The sequence below is a fragment of the Salmo salar genome, chromosome ssa16, assembly GCF_905237065.1.
Source record: "Salmo salar chromosome ssa16, Ssal_v3.1, whole genome shotgun sequence".
Lineage (NCBI taxonomy): Eukaryota > Metazoa > Chordata > Actinopteri > Salmoniformes > Salmonidae > Salmo > Salmo salar.
In genome coordinates this window covers 10,158,199-10,165,050 of record NC_059457.1, presented here as the reverse complement: position 1 = coordinate 10,165,050, position 6,852 = coordinate 10,158,199, and positions in this window count along the sequence as shown.

The following is a 6,852-nucleotide window of genomic DNA, read 5'->3' as shown; positions in this document are numbered from 1 at the left end:
ACACTCAAATCAAATGTATTTATAAGTCCGTTTACATCAGCAGAAACCTAAAACCCCAAACAGCAAGTAATGCAGATGTAGAAGGACTGTGGCTAGGAAAAACTCCCTAGAAAGACAGGAACCTAGTAAGAAACCTAGAAAGGAACCAGTCTCAGAGGGGTGGCCAGTCCTCTTCTGGCTGTGCTGGGTGGAGTCATTTTAGATGACTCCACTTAAGTCCTCTAAAAATAAAGCACTATAATAATGCTAAACTAAAGTGTTATTTATAGGTTTCTGTTAATATGAAACCAACATTTTTTTTTTTTTATGAAACCATTTAAACTAGACTGTTGTCGAAGACACCTTCAAAACATGTCTAGCAGATGTACTGTGGGCTGTGACAGAGGTGAATGAATATTCATCATTGTGACCTATGGTAACATAAGGCTGCCATGGCCCTGCACTGCATGAAAACAAACAGAAATAATAACAGAACGAAATGCCACCAAGAGGATGAATGAGGGAGTGTGGGCTGTAGCCTCTCAGAGACTGGTAACCAAGTGCCATCTAGTGTCACATGGGGGTTGTGAGTGTGTGTAGAAAAGGCTCTCATTTTTCTTCAACTTTTTAGTTACCTGTCCCTTTAATTGCACTTTTTGGTTAACTGTCCCTTTAACTGAAGGCAAGTCTGAGCCATAGAAATGTATAGAGATCACAATGTATCGGTCCTCAATAGCATCCCATGTAATATAGGCTTTTGGGCACTGTAGACCTCTATATAGCTCTATGGTCTAAGCACACCTGCAACCAATTATTTTATTAAATACCTGAGCTCCTTTTGTCTTTTAGGTCAGTGCCAAACAAGCCATGCCTCTTGAAGAAACTCTCCAGCATTTCTCCCTTTCATTTCTGTTATCTGTGTGTCCAATACCCAACATGAGTAGCCACAATATTGTTTACATTTTACTTTGTTTCATGTGTGAATATATTTGCATATAATGATGCACTGTTGTATTAGTAGTGGTATACTGTTGAGTTCCTGTCACGTAAGGACATTAATAATGAATATATTGTCTAAGCTTTGGAGAATGAAAATACTGAAATGTAAATAATGGGTTTGATAATTGTTTTGATGAATCTTATGTTTATGAGATGAAAATATGCTGATGCAAATATGTTTTGTTTTCTGTTTATTTCTAGCACACACTTAAGGAAATGAAATGGATAATTGAAAGGATAAAATAAAATGGGAGCCGCAACTCTCTAAACCAAAACCCCAAGTCTCTCTGCCCTATCCTTGTCCTCTAAAAGCCAATTTATGCTTGATTCAGATATTTTTAATACAACCTTCCCACTACTTTCTGGGAATGTTGCAGGATAGTTGCTTGCCTTTAGAACATTCTCAGCACATTTAAGGAATTTGACCAAAAAAAATATCTTGTTACTTCCAGCAGAACGTTTCCTAAAAATTCAAACATGGTTCCATTTAATTTCAATTTTGGTAATGTTCTAGGAACGTTCAACTGGGTTGACATTGGGAATGTTTTCAAATTGTTCAAGGAACGTTAAATTATTCTGTGGAAATTTCATTTAAAAACAAGTATATTCCGTTCTCAGCATTAACAAAACTTTCTAGCCTCTATCTTAAATGTGTTGGCCGCGCCCACTAATTGGACACACCTGATCTTAATGAGTGTTTGTTTCCATTGAAATGTGGTCCATTTGAATACATAAAAATGTACAGCTTTGTATGCGTAAAAAAAAAAAACGTTTCTCTAATTATTTTAGATATGTAGTGCTATGAACAGAATGCAAGGGACTAATTACATGGATAGAGAACAGAAGATTGTAGGTATGAATTTCACTGATGCAGTGACAAAAAATGTATGCATTTGCATGAATAAATTAATATTCATAATCTCTAGCACCACCCCAACATTAACATATGTGAAAATTGCACATTTCTATGTTTTGTAGTCGCTGTGCGTCTTGTGATTTTAAACAATTATGAGTAGGCATTGCCTACTAATTGGTTGATGTCATTGGAAACACCTAGATGTTTTACTACAAAACAGAGAAACACGCAATTTCACATATGTTGATGTTGGGGTGGTGCTGGAGATATGAAGTTGAAACATTTAGAAATGTCATTAACTAACGTTTTCATAGAAATGTTCCTGTGATGTGCAAGGAATGTTTCCAAGAGACCATTCCCTTAATGTCAAATTGAACTTACCCAGAACGTTGTTACCATGTTCGCAGAACTTAAGATATGAAATGTTCTAGACACGTTTCATGGGAACGTGGCAAAAACATTGTCATTTTCTGTGGGTTAGGAGAATATTCCATCAACGTCCCACCAAACATAACACAGAACATGGTTGGCATGTTCTCAGAACGTAAGATATTAATGTTCTAGACACGTTTCTTTGGAACGTTGCAAAAACATGTTCCAATAAATAATCATTACACATCGTCTTGTTACTGTTGCCGAGCCAATCAAGACCCTGATTGGTGAACAACTGTTCCATTCATAGCTTATTTTTGGGGGGCAAGGATAGGGATAATCACACAGTGCTTTTAAGATAGTGTTTTCAACTAAAATATTTGACATGCATGAAAACATTGTGCATGTTCAATTAATCAGTAATTATTATTCAACATGTCCTCACCTGGGATTTGAACTTCAGACCTCTTGGCTCACAGTACACCAATCTTCCTGGTATGCCACCATGCCCATGTCAGGTATCAGTTAATTTGACAATTCTCTCATCCTTCATGTGATTGACTTATTTCAACAATTTAAGGGCTTTCTGTATAGTTGTCTAATGTCGGTGTGACATATTAACCTGTTTTAATGATACTCCTGAGTGTACCTTTAACAGAGCTGAGATGTACTTTAAAGTGCATTCACCCTATTGCTTACATCTATCGAGTGGTTTTAGATCGACACATGTGCCTTGGGAGGAGGGATTAGGGTTTTTCTGGACAGGACATATAAACACATTCCCTAGAGCAGTGGTCACCAACCTTTGAGTCGAGATCACTTTCGCAGTCAAAAAGCAAATCGAGATCTACCGCCCAGATTTTTCACAAAAAAAAACATTAACATTTTAAGCGTATGCAGAAAAAACAGTCTGTAGGGATGAAATAGACATGACGAACTGCTAATAATAAAAACGCAGGCCTATCGATACTAATTCAGTGCAGCTGTAGCGCGAGAGTCGGGAAGAACCGCGCTTTATGTTTCATAAAAACAGTGTTGACAGTGCTGAATAAAAATTTAAACATACAGCTCTTTGCTGTATTCTTTGACAGTTTCTCTCTGGTCATGGTTTTAAATGTCATGAAATCTCACGTTGGCTGGTAGCAAACTTTGCTGTAGGGTCGTTGAAGCTGTACTAGGCAGTAAGCACGGTGATATGAGCTATCCGTTTGGCCAGCACAGTAGGCGCACTTGATTTAGCCATAGCTATCGTGGTCCTCCTTTGTTCAAAATGGGAACACAGGTTGAATCAAGTGCACCTTCCGCCAAAAGCGCAAAGTCATTAATAATAATAATGGAGAGCAAGTTTTTATCGTTGGCTTTTCTACAGAAATGTTTGGTGATAGACTAGTAGTGCCTTTGACGGGTTGGTGAGCGCTAGAGATATCCATTATTGGGACAGTGGTTAGGGTGTTTGTCATTGGTACTGGTTGCCTGGGTTCGAGACTCACTAGGGGAGTCGCCCTACTCTCACATTCTTAGCAACATATGTTAATGACATTATTTGGCAACACACCTATCTGATCTAATTAAAAAATGTTTGTAATTGAAAGATGGGAATCTGTAAGATAATTTCCACTACCTCTCAAATTATCAGACATGTGCACTTGGCAGGAAGCTATGAATACTGTGAACCAAGATGTTGAATAATAATTACTGTATGAATGAACATGCACAAAGTAATAATGCGTGTCAAATATGCAAGTTGATAACACTATTTTAAAAGCACTGTGTGTGGGAGTATCCCTAACCTTGCCAACAGGCAAAATGAGCTGTGAATGGATCAGTGGTTAACCAATCAGGTCCTTGGTCGGCTTGGAAACAGTAACAGGGTGTGATGTGTAATGAAACAAAATATTTTTGGGGTAAAAAATTATTTTTGAACATCAGGCGACATCCTGACAACTGATACACAGAAATGTTCTTGCAATTTTCCCATGAAACGTGTCAAGAACATTCATGTCTTATATTCTGAGAACATGGTAACCATGTACTGTGTATGTTTGGATGGAATATTAAGGGAATGTGCTCCTCACTTTAACACCAAAACATGTTAAAAAGGTTCTCAGAAGGTCTTTGCTATCATGGATACAATGTTCCCCTAACGTAAAACTGAACACGAAAACATTACGGGAACATTACGGGTAACGTTACAAAAACGTGTTCGCTCCCTAAAATTATTAGCTGGAGAAACTCATTCAGAATAAAACCAGCTAGGAGACATTGGGAGGGAAATCGCCTCATTTTACAATGGGGAGGGAGGTAGGGGAATGGAGGCGTGAAAAAAGTGCCCTTTCCATGCTCGTCTGATCATGTGCTTGACAGTTCTGTTCTGCAGTGCTTGTTGAACAAAAGTTAGAAAAGCATCATGGAACTCAACGACAGGCCAGCTCTGACAGTTAAATGAACAGTGACCTGAGACAGACAGACACGCCTTGCCTTTGCCCTTTTGCCCCAACCCTCCAATAAAGAGATGGGGGGTGGGGTGGGGGGTGTCAAAGGTTACGATTTAAGGAGGCAGCCATGAGAAGAGACTGTCATGCTCCAGCACTCTCTGCGTGGCAACCCAGGAGCGGAGCATGCAGAGTGAACTCATTCTGTCCAGTCCAGCTCATCTCAGCCTAGTTTCATTGCCAATTCATTAAAGGCAGAGAGCTGACGGCTTGCCTGTCAAATCCCAGACTGTAAACCAGAGCTCTTTTTCCATCTAAGATCACAAATACGCCTACATGTAAAGTTTGGGATTATGCATAGAACAGGACCTGAGCGACAGCCCTGCTACTTCCCATCACAGAGGATGGTCAGAGGGAAAGAAATGGTTCCATTTCAGATTTTAAAAAAGTTAAACGAACAATAAACATGAAGAAGCATAGAATGGATTGTATAAAAAAAGGGGACATTCATTAACTTCATTGTAAAATCCCCTAAACATGTAGGCAACAACACGACTGATCTTGCACAATCCCCATTGCACTACACAACACCCTATCCCACCTGGATAAGAGGAATATCTATGTGAGAATGCTGTTCATCAACTACAGCTCAGCTTTCAAACCATAGTGCCCCCCAAGCTCGTCACTAAGCTCAGAGCCCTGGGTCTGAACTCATCCCTGTGCAACTCGATCCTGGACTTCCTGTGCCATGTAAAAAAGCTAACCTTTAAGTTCCTTGCTCAGAACATGAGAACATATGAAAGCTGGTGGTTCCTTTTATAACACGAGTCTTCAATATTCCCAGTTAAGAAGTTTTAGGTTGTAGTTATTATAGGAATTATAGGACTATTTCTCTCTATACCATTTGTATTTCATATACCTTTGACTATTGGATGTTCTTTATAGGCACTATAGTATTGCCAGCCTAATCTCAGGAGTTGATAGGCTTGAAGTCATAAACAGCAAGCATTGCGAAGAGCTGCTGGCAAACGCAGGAAAGTGCTGCTGCCTACCACCGCTCAGTCAGACTGCTCTATCAAATAATAGACTTAATTATAATATAATAAACACACAGAAATACGAGCCTTAGGTCATTAATATGGTCAAATCCAGAAACTATCATTTGGAAAACAAAACTTTTATTCTTTCAGTGAAATACGGAACTGTTCCGTATTTTATCAAACGGATGGCATCCATAAGTCTAAATATTGCTGTTACATTGCACAACCTTCAAAGTATTGTCATAATTATGTAAAATTCTGGCAAATTAATTACGGTCTTTGTTAAGAAGAAATGGTCTTCACACAGTTCGCAACGAGCCAGGTGGGCCAAACTGCTGCATATACCCTGACTCTGCATACACTAAACGCAAGAGAAGTGACACAATTTCCCTAGTTAATATTGCCTGCTAACACAAATTTCTTTTAATTAAATATGCAGGTTTAAATATACTTGTGTATTAATTTTAAGAAAAGCATTGATGTTTATGGTTAGGTACATTGGTGCAACGACAGTGCTTTTTTCGCAAATGCACTTGCTAAATCATCACCCGTTTGGCAAAGTAGGCTGTGATTCGATGATAAATTAACAGGCACCACATTGATTATTTGGAACGCAGGACAAGCTAGTTAAATTAGTAATATCATAAACCATGTGTAGTTAACTAGTGATTGTTAGGATTGATTGTTTTTTATAAGATAAGTTTAATGCTAATTAGCAACTTACCTTGGCTCCTTGCTGCACTCGCATAACAGGTGGTCAGCCTTCCACGCATTCTCCTTGTGGAGTACAATGTAATCGGCCATAATCGGTGTCCAAAAATGCAGATTACCGATTGTTATGAAATCTTGAAATCGGCCATGCCGATTAATCAGTCGACCTCTAGTTGTTACACGTGGTCTGCCTCTGCGAGGACGATCAGCTGTCTGTCTTGTCCCCCTGTAGCGCTGTCTTAGGCGTCTCACAGTACGGACATTGCAATTTATTGCCCTGGCCACATCTGCCGTCTTCATGCCTCCTTGCAGCATGCCTAAGGCATGTTCACGCAGATGAGCAGGGACGCTGGGCATCTTTCTTTTGGTGTTTTTCAGAGTCAGTAGAAAGGCCTCTTTAGTGTCCTAAGTTTTCATAACTGTGACCTTAATTGCCTACCGTCTGTAAGCTGTTCGTGTCTTA